Here is a 14033-nt window from a genome sequence, read left to right on the forward strand (position 1 = left end):
TGTTTTGTGTGTGCACGTTTGTGCACACACCGCTGGTTGATCGACGGGATATTTCGGTCGACCGATTCGATGTTGTATTGTATATAGTGAGTTTCTACACGCGTTAGATCGCAACAACGAAGTACAAACTTCGGGTCGATTGGCCTACTTCTTTCTTTAATATGCTTTGTTTATTCATGCATTGTTTGTTTCGTGAACGCGGGTTTCGAGCCGCACGATGATACACGTATGATCATGAGTACACACGTATAGTGTTGTAGCACACACACAGGTTTCGAGCCGCACGATGATACACGTATGATCATGAGTACACACGTATAGTGTTGTAGCACACACACAGATATCCCAAAAGGGATTATGATAAATATTGTTTTGATTTCACATGAGATATGAGTTGTCTATATAGTTTTTACATGTATGTGAATATCGTTGATGAGCACAGCTCAATACTACTTAGGACAGTGCATCAGTGTACCTATATCATTGTTTCTGCATGTTTATGTGTAGAGGTCGTGTACCTATATCATTGTTTCCGCATGATTATGTGCAGAGGTCGATGTACTTATATCATTGTTCCTGCATGTATATGCGCAGAAGTCGATGCACCTATTTGTCGATCCGCATGGTGATGTGATGATACCTATTTGTCGATCCGCACGGTGATGCGATGATACCTACTTGTCGATCCGCACGGTGATGTGATGATACATATTTGTTGATCCGCATGGTTATGCGATGATATCTATTTGCTGATTCACACAAGTATATGATTTATTGAGGAACTACAGAGAATGATAAAATTGTAAGCTAGTTGTTTTAAGTCCTTGGTGGACACCAAGTGTGATACAACTCATTGTTGGGTTACCTTTTTACCGAGTTACTCATGATTTCGAGTACACGAGGCATACACATATACTGATATCATTTATGATGGTTCACTTTATTGTTTCATTTCAGTCAAATTTCAGTTGCTTAGTTCAGGGTTAATATTTAGTAATTTACTACCTGAGATATACAGTATATACATGAGGGTTTCCTTGTTTAGATTATTTCGTTTGACATACCAGTCTCGTGTTATGAGTTTCTAATTATTAATTCTATTTAGATCGTTTATTCTTAGTTTGATATTAGTATTTAGTTATCTATAATTTGAGACATATGGTATATACATGAGGGTTTCCTTGTTTGGATTATTTCGCTCGACGTACTACGTCTCGTCTTGTAGGGGCCTAAATATTAATTTCATTAGATACGGAAAAATGATCTATGTAGACTATGCTTAATAGATAGAGCCTCCACTTCATTTAGCAGCCCTTCCCCTGGGGGCGGACGGAGGTGATCTTGCTGTAGCGCTCTGACGCTCTTGTTGTTGTTCTTTTTTATTCTATTTCTCCTTTCAGGTGGTTCAGAGCATCGAAGGGTCGCAGGATGACGGAGTACATGCATAGTCGCTGTCGCATGGTTTATTAGTAGAGACTCCACAGTAGTTTTATATTTCTATTCAGTCATCAGAGTTTGTATTCATATAAAGGCAGTTTGCCTTAGTACGATTATTAGTTGATTTATTTTTAGATATTTGACATTTGCTTCAGAGATCAGTTGTATTTCAGTTTAGTTTATTTGAGACATGATTTCATTTATGAGATATATTTTTTTACATCATGTCTATTGTATTAATTTCCTATATTTTGCCTGTTTGTACATGCACTTCTATTTAATTCTACTAGAGGATATTATTATGATTGGTGAAACGTGTTATTGCACGGTGTGGGTGCATGACAGGTTTGACATCTCTGGGTTCACCTTAGACTGCAGCCATGTGTGAAAATAGGGGCGTCACAGTTGGTATCAGAGCTCTAGTTCCAGTATCCTTAGGATCATCCTGTGTCAAGTCATGGAGCTTGAATAGAGTTTCATAGGATTCATGTATAGAGTCCGATAAGAATTCCTAGAATAAGTGAGGATGTTATTTACGTATATTCAAAAATTACAAAATTTTTTTATGACAACTACCTTACTTTGATTGAAAAGTATTTGCGAAAATACTTATCATGATACGTTATGTTATTTATATATATATGTTTGCAACCTTATTTACTGTATCAATTAAGCTCTCCTCTTGATATTATAAATATCGGGACGAGGACGTGGTTAAGGTAAAACTCGTACCCAGAGAGCTGGACAAGCAGAGACCGGGTCGCAGCATGCTCCACAATATCTGATCGACTTGGTAACGCTGAATTCAGAAGCAAAGACTAGCAACACTCGAGGAGCGAGTAACGAGCAAGATTGCACTTTCGGAAGTTCCATCACCATTCGTGCTAGCCGTGCGTACTGAAGAGGCAATATCGATGACTATACCATCACCACATCCAGCTATTAATAGAGCAGTAGAGCAGGGAACTTGGCTCAGTAAGATTGAGGAAAATATTAGAAGCCGAGAGCACCAAAATTTCAGGACACATCGGTATCAGTTACAGCTTATAAATGGAAGAAATATGTGAAAACATTTCTTAACGTCGACTCAGTACCAAAGCAGAAGTTAAATGTATTCATCGTAGAGGACATCAACGGGGGATAGCAACGACTTCAGATTCTCGCCAGAGCAGCAAATATCACTTATTTGGGAGAATTTTGTTTACTTTTTTGACAAGCAGTTAGAGCTAGTCCAATTGAAGCAGTGAGATATACCTGTAGTTAATGAAGTAATCAAAACCATCATGGTGATGATGACAAAGGCAAGAGGTCTATTGAGGGATCTAGAGAAACCCATCAGCGGGATAAGGATTTTTACCACCAGCAACCAGGATAGTATAAGATAGGAGCATGACATGATTCAAGAGCACCATAACAGCACAGAGTTCGAGGTACATGTTATAATTGTAACAATATCGGACAAAGAGCGAAGGACTTGTCACAGTACACCAGCAGGACGCCAGCATGACAGAGGCCAGGGTCGACAGTCTCAGAGCCGCAATTACAACCAACAACGGAGGGTAGAGGTACTACCTGTTATTCCAAGGATTGAGGGGCCAGTAGGCCAGATTTGCATTATCCAATATATTCCTGAGGGATATATTATCCCATATATTTTCCATCACCGACAGAGTTTATGCAGCCGTACCGCGTGATCATGGTGTGAGCGGAGCTTTCTTCATGATTTCCTTTCTAGCTCAGACATTGTTTTATTCAGGAATTTCACATTCTTCTATCTTTCATGCCTTCATGGATAGGTTTCAGCTTGTAGCACATCCTTTAGATGTTCTGTTATCAGTCTCTACTCCTCTAGGGAGGTATCCCTATTAGAGAGTATCTGTAGGAGATGTGTCATCAGTCTAGATGAGCCTGAGTTTCTCATAGATCTGATCGTGTTGCGGATGTCGGATTTTGACGTCATTCTTGGTATGAATTGGCTATTATCCTACCATATTAGTATAGACTGTTTTGCTAAAATAGTCAGCTTGTGAGCGTCTGATGGGTCTGAGTTGGTAGTAGCGACCTCACAGGGCAACTAGTTTGCGGAGTCATTTCTAGAGTACATCGAGGAGGTGATGCTGAGGGATCAGATTACTAATTTGTGCGAGATTAGAGTTGTCTCGGATTATCAGGATGTCTTTCAGGACATACCTGGGTTACCTCCTGTGAGAGAGGCTGAGTTCTGCATTGAGTTGCAGTCGGGCATAGTACCGATATCCCGAGCACCCTATCGTATGGCACCTGTTGAGATGAGAGAGCTACAGACTCAGATGGAAGAGTTGTTATCTCAGGGTTTTATTCACCAAAGTCATTCTCCGTGGGGAGTGCCGGTTCTCTTTGTGAAGAAGGACAGCAGTATACGCTTATGCATAGATTATCGTAAGTTGAATAAGGTCACTATCCGGAATAGATATCCACTACTGATGATTGATGACTTATTCGATCAGCTGTAAGGAACACAATATTTCTCAAAGATTGATCTTCGTTTAGGCTATCATCAGTTGCGAGTTCAGGAGATGGATATTCCCAAAACTGCCTTTCTGATTCGATATGGGTCTTTCGAATTTCTTGTCATGTCATTTGGGTTGACCAATGCAACCGTGATAATCATGGATTTGATGAACCGGGTTTTTCGTCAGTACTTGGATCAGTTTGTGATTGTTTTTTATCAACGACATTCTTATCTATTCGACATCGGAGGCAGAGCACGAGCAACATCTTCTATTAGCTTTACAGACTTTGCGAGAGTACTAGTTATATGCTAAGTTTTAGCAAATACGAGTTTTGGTTATTTGAAGTCAGATTTTTAGTCTATGTCATTAGCACATTTTTGGTGGAGCGACATACGTGGGAAATTTTATAGTATGTATCTAATTTTTTCCCCTGCCAGTAAGTGAAGGCAGAACATCAGAGACCCGCAGGAACCCTACAGTCTTTAGCCATTCCGGAGTGGAAGTGGGTAGATATTTCCATGGACTTTATTGTAGGCTTGCCAAAGTCGAAGAAGGGGAACGATTCCGTTTGGGTGATAGTTGATTGGTTGACGAAATTAGTACATTTCATACCAGTTAAGGCGACTTATATGGTAGAGACTTATGCGGGAATATTTATTCAGGAGATCGTGAGATTGCATGGAGTTCTAGAGATGATTGTATCAGATGGAGGCTCAGTTTTCACTTCGCATTTCTAGAGTAGCTTTCAAAATTCTTTCGGTAGCCAGTTATCGTATTCTAGTGTGTTCTACCAGCAGACTGATGGACAAACGGAGAGAGTGAACCAAGTATTGGAGGATATGTTGCGGGCATGTGCTATAAATTTCTAGGACAGTCAGCTTGCTACGTGGACCAGAACTTGTGAGACATACTACATAGAAGGTAGCATTTATTCGATAGCATATTCTTACAGCACAGAGTTTGCAGAAGAGTTATGTAGATCATAGGCGACGACCACTAGAGTTTAAGGTTGGGGACTATGTCTTATTGAAAGTATCTCCAATGAAGGGAGTTCAGCGATTTGGTAGAAGTGGAAAAATTACCCTGAGATATATATGTCTGTTTAGGATTGTTGAGCGCATTGAAGCTGTACCGTGTAGTCTAGATCTTCCAGCATCGATGTCGAGTATACACGACGTTTTCCATGTTTCGATGCTCATGAAGCATACGCGTGATGAGGAGCAGCAACGAATGTTAGATGCACCGGAGAGTGAGCTTCATGATGATTTGACCACTATTGAGATTCCAGTTCGTATTCTTGCTAGAGAAAACAATAGGCTTAGAAATAAGGTGATTCCCTTAGTCAAAGTTCAATGGAACCGGAACGGACCCGAGGAGGCTTCTTGGGAGCACGAGGAGGATATGCATCGTAACTTCCCGCACCTGTTTGAATAGATAAATTGATTGATTATGATTTGTTCCTATTTATGATTATCTATATGATCATATTTATATTTAACGCTAGAATAGGGGTATTAACACTTAGCTCCTAATAATTCGAAACACATGGTATATATATGGGGGGTTCCTTGTATGGATTTTTCGCTCGACGTACTAGTTCCGCTTAGTTAGGGGATAAGTGAGAGTATTTGCATTCTAGATTGTTAAAAGTAGATATTTCTTTATTTCATATCTAGAGATTAATGGTACGAGATGTGTATGTGAGGGTTTCCTTGTCTAGATTATTCCCTCAACGTGCTTTTCTCATATTATTAATCTCTAAGATACGATTACGGAATTTCGAGGAAAAAATTCTTTTAAGAGGGGGAAGAATGTAAAACCCAATTTTTTTTTAAAATATTATTATAAATGATAATAAATAAGTTTTATTTTGATTGGTGATCATTCTGGGATGAATGGATTAGATTGGAATCGATTTGAGATCGATTCGCAATTTCAGCCTCGGTATCGCGAGTCTGCTGAAATCTGTCGTATTTGTATTTTTAATAATTTTTTGTTGATCAGATAGATGTGAGGTTTGCGCCATTGCATCATATCTCTTCTTCATTTCATTTCTCCTTTCCCACTCCCGTAAGCAGAGACACCCTCTCCCACGAAAATTCCAAATTTTTTTGATAGAGTTTTGAAAAACTTTGTAAAGCAAAGTTGTAGAGGAAGGACGGATCTATAACTTTTGTGAAGGAATTTCGTACGAATCAATCATTTGGGAGATTAAAACCACTTCTAAAGGTAAGATCATCTTTTTCCAATCTTATCCTTTTTAGTTTTAATTTTGATGGTTTAGACCCTAAATTGATGAATAGAATTTTAGATACAATCCGAAAATATAGAAAAAATATGATCAGGATGATATTCACCACCGGAAACAATGTTCACCACCGGGAACACTGTTTACCGTCGGAAAACGCTGTTCGTTACCCGAAACACTATTCATCACCGAAAACGGTGTTTACTTTTGAAAACACTATTCATCCCCGGAAAACACTATTCACCACCGAATGACACTATTCACTGTTGGAGTTACTATTCACATCCGAAATTTCTATTGCCCACTAGAATTGCTGCTTATCATCGGGAGAACTACTCATCACTGGTGTTACTGTTCACCACTAGAATTACTGTTCACCACCGGAATTACTGCTCATCGTCAAGATTATTATTCGCCGGCTACGTTAGTTTTTACCGATTGAGGTTGTTTTGTGTGCATGCACCGCTGGTTGATCGACGGGATATTTCGGTCGACCGATTCGATGTTTTATTGTATATAGTGAGTTTCTACACGCGTTAGATCGCAACAACGAAGTACGAACTTCGGGTCGATTGGCCTACTTTTTTCTTTAATATGCTTTGTTTATTCATGCATTGTTTGTTTCGTGAACGCGAGTTTCGAGCCGCACGATGATACACGTATGATCATGAGTACACACGTATAGTGTTGTAGCACACACACAGATATCCCAAAAGGGATTATGATAAATATTGTTTTGATTTCACATGAGATATGAGTTGTCTATATAGTTTTTACATGTATGTGAATATCGTTGATGAGCACAGCTCAATACTACTTAGGACAGTGCATCAGTGTACCTATATCATTGTTTCTGCATGTTTATGTGTAGAGGTCGTGTACCTATATCATTGTTTCCGCATGATTATGTGCAGAGGTCGATGTACTTATATCATTGTTCCTGCATGTATATGCGCAGAAGTCGATGCACCTATTTGTCGATCCGCATGGTGATGTGATGATACCTATTTGTCGATCCGCACGGTGATGCGATGATACCTACTTGTCGATCCGCACGGTGATGTGATGATACATATTTGTTGATCCGCATGGTTATGCGATGATATCTATTTGCTGATTCACACAAGTATATGATTTATTGAGGAACTACAGAGAATGATAATATTGTAAGCTAGTTGTTTTAAGTCCTGTGTGGACACCAAGTGTGATACAACTCATTGTTGGGTTACCTTTTTACCGAGTTACTCATGATTTCGAGTACACGAAGCATACACATATACTGATATCATTTATGATGGTTCACTTTATTGTTTCATTTTAGTCAAATTTTAGTTGCTTAGTTCAGGGTTAATATTTAGTAATTTACTACCTGAGATATACAGTATATACATGAGGGTTTCCTTGTTTAGATTATTTCGTTCGACGTACCAGTCTCGTGTTGTGAGTTTCTAATTATTAATTCTATTTAGATCGTTTATTCTTAGTTTGATATTAGTATTTAGTTATCTATATGAGTTTCTAATTATTAATTCTATTTAGATCGTTTATTCTTAGTTTGATATTAGTATTTAGTTATCTATAATTTGAGACATATGGTATATACATGAGGGTTTCCTTGTTTGGATTATTTCGCTCGACGTACTACGTCTCGTCTTGTAGGGGTCTAAATATTAATTCCATTAGATACATGAAAATGATCTAGGTAGACTATGCTTAATAGATAGAGCCTCCACTTCATTTAGCAGCCCTTCCCCTGGGGGCGGACGGAGGTGATCTTGCTATAGCGCTCTGACGCTCTTGTTGTTGTTCTTTTTTATTCTATTTCTCCTTTCAAGCGGCTCAGAGCATCGGAGGGTCGTAGGATGAAGGAGTACATGCATAGTCGTCGTCGTGTGGTTTATTAGTAGAGACTCCACGGTAATTTTATATTTTTATTTAGTCATTAGAGTTTGTATTCATATAAAGGTAGTTTGCCTTAGTACGATTATCAGTTGATTCATTTTTAGATATCTGACATTTGCTTCAGAGATCTGTTGTATTCCAGTTTAGTTTATTTGAGACATGATTTTATTTATGAGATATAATTTTCTACATCATGTCTATTGTATTGATTTCCCATATTTTGTCTGTTTGTACCTGCACTTCTATTTAATTCCACTAGAGGATATTACTATGATTGGTTTAATGTGTTATTGCATGGTGTGGGTGCATGGCAGGTTTGACATCTTTGGGTTCACCTTAGACTGCAGCCATGTGTGAAAATAGGGACGTCACAGTAGTGGCCTCACAGGGCAACCAGATTGTGGAGTTATTTCTGGTGTACATCGAAGAGGTGATGCTGAGGGACCGAAGTGCTGATTTGTGTGAGATTAGAGTTGTCTCAGATTTTCAGGATGTCTTTCAGGACATACCCGGGTTACCTCTGGTGAGAGAGGTTGAGTTTTGCATCGAGTTGCAGCCATGTATAATACCAATATCCTGAGAACCCTATCGTATAGCACCTGCTGAGATGAGAGAGCTACAGATCCAATTAGATGAGTTGTTGTCTTAAGGCTTTATTGTCGGAGTCATTCTCCATGCGGAGCACCAGCCTTCTTTGTGAAGAAGAAGGACAGTAGCATGCGTCTTCGCATAGATTATCGCGAGTTGAACAAGGTCACTATCCGAAACATGTATCCACTATAAAGAATTGATGACTTGTTCAACCAGCTATAGGGAGCGCAGCACTTCTCGAAGATTGATCTTTGTTCTGGCTATCATCAGTTACGAGTTCGGGAGATGGATATTCCCAAGACCATTTTTTTAACTCGATATGAGTCTTTCGAGTTCCTTGTCATGCCATTTGGGTTGACTAATGCACCCGCAGTATTTATGGATTTAATGAATCGAGTCTTTTGTCCATACTTGGACCAGTTTGTAATTATTTTTATCGATGGCATTCTTATATATTTAAAATCGGAGTTAGAGCATGAGCAGCATCTTCATTTGGCATTGTAGACTTTGCGGGAGCATTAGTTGTATGCCAAGTTTAGAAAATACGAGTTTTGGTTATCAGAGGTTAGATTTTTGGGCCATGTTATCAGGGAGGAGGGCATTGTAGTAGATCCGACTAAGCTGGAGGCCGTTCTTGATTGGGAGTCGCCGAAGACCATTAAAGAGATTCATAGCTTCTTAGGTCTGGTCGACTATTATAGGAAGTTCATTCAAGACTTCTCAAAGATTTGATGCCACTTACACGCCTTACGAAGAAGGGTGTATATTTTGATTGGGACACTGAGTGTCATGAGGCTTTTGATACATTGAAGGCTAAGTTGACTACAATGCCAGTGTTGATTATTCCGAGCAGCGATAAGACTTTTGTTATCTACACTGATGTGTTGTTATCGGGCCTTAGAGGTGTGTTGATGCGGACCCAGAGAGTTGTGGCCTATATTTCGAGGCAGTTGAGGACTTATGAGCAGAATTATCCCACGTATAATTTCGAGTTAGCAGCAGTAGTCTTCACACTGAAGACTTGGAGACATTATCTGTATGGAGCACAGTTTGAGCTTTTCACGAATCATCAGAGTCTGAAGTACCTTTTCTCTCAGAAGGAGCTCAACCAGAGGCAACGGCGATGGGTTGAGTTCATTAAGGAATATGAGTTCTCTATACAGTACTATCCGTGAAAAGCGAACGTGGTAGCAGACGCATTGAGTAGGAAGCGTCGTCACGTGCTTGCAGCTTTGAGGTGTTCATTACATCGAGACCTTTACACCCTCAGTCAGTTTGACTTCAGTCCGGAGATTGGTAGGAGCAGCGCATTTTTGGGAGCTATGTCAGTACAACCATCTTGGAGTAACAGAATGATCAAAGCTCAGCTAGAGGACTCTTAGGTTCAAACCCAAAAGTGGGAGATTTCCAAAGAGCCCAAAGCTGATTGGAATATAGGAGCAGATGGAGGCCTTTGGATGAAGGGTCGGTTAGTCATGCCGAACAATCCTTAGCTGAAGAAGGATTTATTTGATGAGGCGTATCGTACTAGGTATACAGTGCATCCAGGAACAACGAAAATATACAAGGATCTGAAGAGGCATTTTTGGTGGAGTGGCATAGGTAGGGATATTGCAGAGTATGTAGCTATGTGTTTTACCTGCCAGCAAGTGAAGGCAGAACATTAGAGATATGCAGGAACCCTAAAACATTTATCCATTCCTGAGTGGAAATGGGCAGATATTTCTATGGACTTTATCGTGGGTTTGTCGAGGTCGAGCAAGGGGAATGACTCCATTTGGGTGTTAGTCGATCGGCTGACGAAGTCAGCACATTTCTTACCTGTGAAGACGACTTACTTGGCAGAGACTTATGCGAGGATTTCAACCCGGGAGATAGTTTGTTTACACGAAGTCCTAGAGACTATTATATCGAATCGAGGCTCAGTTTTCACATCCCACTTCTGGAGGAGTTTCTAGAATTCATTCGGGAGCCAGTTATCATACAGTAGCGTGTTCTACCCATAGACGGATGGTCAGATAAAGAGAGTGAATCAGATATTGGAGGATATACTACGAAGCATGCATTATTGATTTCCAGGGTAGTTGGTGTTCGCGGGGAAAATTGTTTTTGTTGAAGTCATTGTTTTCTTGAGCAACAGTTTATCGGTTACAAAAGTCGCGGGGAAAATTGTTTTTGTTGAAGTCATTGTTTTCTTGAGCAACAGTTTATCGGTTACAAAAGATCCGGTCTTTTTATAAGATCCGGTTCGGTTACAAAAGATCCGGTCTTTTTATAAGATCCGGTTACAACAAAATCAAACAAAGAAAAAAGATTATAACTTTCCTTTTCTGGAACAAATCGCAAGATCTTGTTTTGCGGTCTCTTGCTTGTGTGGGTTCTTTGCCTGCGCCGGGGTTAATCCGTGGACCACCGCGTGATCTTGATCCGGTCGGATCTACACGGTATGACGAATGTTATTTCACGAAGGAAATAACAGCCGAGGGGATTATTTCACCAAGGAAATAATAGCCCTAAGTAATCGAAATCGACCAAGCGAAATCGATACTCTTCTCGGGATCAAAAACCAAGTTTTGATCCGGAGGATGACCGTGTAGATCTCAGATCTGATCTCTCTCGAACTCCTGCCTTATTTGGCGTGGATGATCGTCAAGAACCAGATCTGAAAAGTCCGAGTCTTCAAATCTCCAAAGCTCCAACCTTTTTTTAGTCTTGAGCCTTTAATCCAGCAGAGTTTCCCCTCAGAAGTTCCACCAAAAGTCCAACCCTTAAAACAATGAGCCTCCAAGTGTATTTATAGGCATTTCAATCCAGATCTGGGCTCAGATCTGGGCCCAGATCTGGTAGCTCGGCACTGTGCGATCCAGTTCGTACGTCCTCGGGTATTTTGGCTCTAACTCTCTCGTCCGATCTCGGAATGAGGTGATTCAAGATTGGCCGAGCCACCAAGTGGTGGCTCGGCCACCAAGCCACCTAAAGGTGGGTGGCTCGGTTTTGGCCGAGACCTCCAGGTGCTTGGTTTTTTGCCCGTTTTCCGGTTTTGCGGTTTATCCGAACTTTAGTGTTGATCTAGACTCTGATTTGGCAGTCCGGATCCTGATTTGGCAGTAAATCCGCTTTGGCGTTCGAGTTCGAGTCCGCTCCCGATCTTGTTTGATGTGGTGGACTCTGCGGTTGGATGACTCGTTGATTCATCGACGCGTTAGCTTGATTGGGCACGCGATCCGTTGTTTGCGTGCGGTTCGTTAACCTTGTCGCCTCGTTAATCCGCTTCATCGCGTGTCACTTGGCTTCGGTGTTGTGGTCTAACGATCATGCTTGGATATATCGCCCGATGGTTCGTTGGTTTGTCGAATCACCGTGTCGAGCTGTGTTAAGGGACCTATAAGCAGTTTTATACGCCTACAGATACCCCCTCCAAAATATTTCAGCCTAATTCTTTTATAGAAGAGTCTGGAATACTTTAGATATGATTGTCCCAACCTTCAATCGGAGTAACGGGACCTTGGAATGGCTTCTATTCTTGATTCCTTCAATCCTCCAGGCTATTCGGTGCTTTGTCGAATGTCTGCAAGGGTTCCGGTGCTGCATTTATTGTCTGACCATTGTCAGAATTTTGAACTTGAAGTCACTTCCTGATTTTCTGATCTTTAGCTCGTGTTTGCTGTTTAAACATAGAACCGACCATCGATTGTTGGCGTTGAGTCTTCATTTGCAACGCGTTGTCCGACGTTTGAGCTTCATTGTGACGCGTTGTCCGGCATTTAACACAGTTTATACTCGTACGTCTGCTGGAGTCTACACAGTTTAAGCTCTTAAGGAATTGGAGCGTGGCGGTCTCAAATTTGGGGCTGCAGCACCAACTATTACAGTTGTTTCGTCTGCATATGTGGATATTATCCCGAAGTTGTTAGATGCCCAAGTCACGAGACCAACTCATAAAGTTGATGCGTCAATGACTCGCATTTATAGAATTTTTGGTAAATTCTCAGCCATCAACGGGTTTAATAAGCCTTTACCGACTACCGTTTGAGTCGGGCTAGCATGCAGATTGTTTAGACCCGTTCTGCATGCGACGTTGTGCTAAGAGAGTGAATTCTCTGAGACTTTGTGCTATGATGTCGAATACATAGGCTTTACTATTTGTTACGGGAATAGGCTACCCGGCAACACGTGTCAGGCGCTGACTTTAGGATTTTTGGCTAACCCCCAGCCTTCAACGGATTTGATTAGCCTTTACCGACTACCGTTTGAGTCGGGCTAGCATGCGGATTGTCTAAATCCGTTCCGCATGTAACGTTGTGCTAACGGAATAAACTCCCTTAGACTCGCTGCTACGATTTCGAATACGTAGACTTCGACATTGTTACGGAAATAGGCTACCCGGCAACGTGTATTAGACGCTGACTTATCCCTACTTAGGCTTTGGGATAAAAGTCCCCAGAATCAGGTTCTGGTGTCTTTTTCCACGGAGAAAAACTAAACCGGCGACGCGTGTTAGGCGTCGGCATATCCTTTCTTAGGATTCAGGATGAAAAGGCGTCGGCATATCCTTTCTTAGGATTCAGGATGAAATTCCCCATGCGTGTAAGGCATGGATTTTGATATTACTAATAACAACCTGCCACAATGTTAAATATGTGGGCGGGTGTTCTTTTTAACGGTTAAGAACTAACCGGTAGCGCGGGTTAAGCGCAGATTTATCTCTGCTTAGGTTTCAGGATAGAATACCCCATAATCGAACTCTGGTATCTTTTTCTACGGAGAAAGACTAAACCGGCAGCGCGTGTTAGGCGCAAACTTATCCCTTCTTAGGATTCGTGATAAACTTCCTAGGATGAATCCTAGATTGATAAATTCTTGGAAAAAGTTGGTGTGGGAAAGGAAGAATTTTACATTCTATTTCCCGGTCTTCTTTTAGGATGAAGGCGAACCCGAATACAAGGAAGGAAGAATTTTATATTCTATTCCTTGATTTTGGAAAGGAAGAATTTTATAATCTATTTCCAGCGTAAAAGAAACTAGAAGTGGGATCTCCACTCCGAGAATCGGACAGATTCGGATAATCCTAACTGTCGAAAGGTTGGATTACCGAATTAAAGGTGAATTCCTCGTTTATCGAGAGTGAATTGTGGTTTTGGCCCTAACTGTATGAAGGTTTGACCAAGCGGAAGTTTGAGGTGATCCTAACTATAGGAAGGTTTGATCACTCGATTTGAAAGTGGACCTCTCGTTCATTAGAGGAATCAAGAGGGGATTTTGGTTTTGGTCCTAACTGTAGGAAGGTTTGATCGAATGGGAGGTTTAAGACGATCCTAACTGTAGGAAGGTTTGATCGCTCAATTTATGGGCCTCTCGTTCAT

This window comes from Asparagus officinalis, chromosome 1 (assembly GCF_001876935.1).
Source record: "Asparagus officinalis chromosome 1, Aspof.V1, whole genome shotgun sequence".
In the NCBI taxonomy this organism is placed as follows: Eukaryota; Viridiplantae; Streptophyta; class Magnoliopsida; order Asparagales; family Asparagaceae; genus Asparagus; species Asparagus officinalis.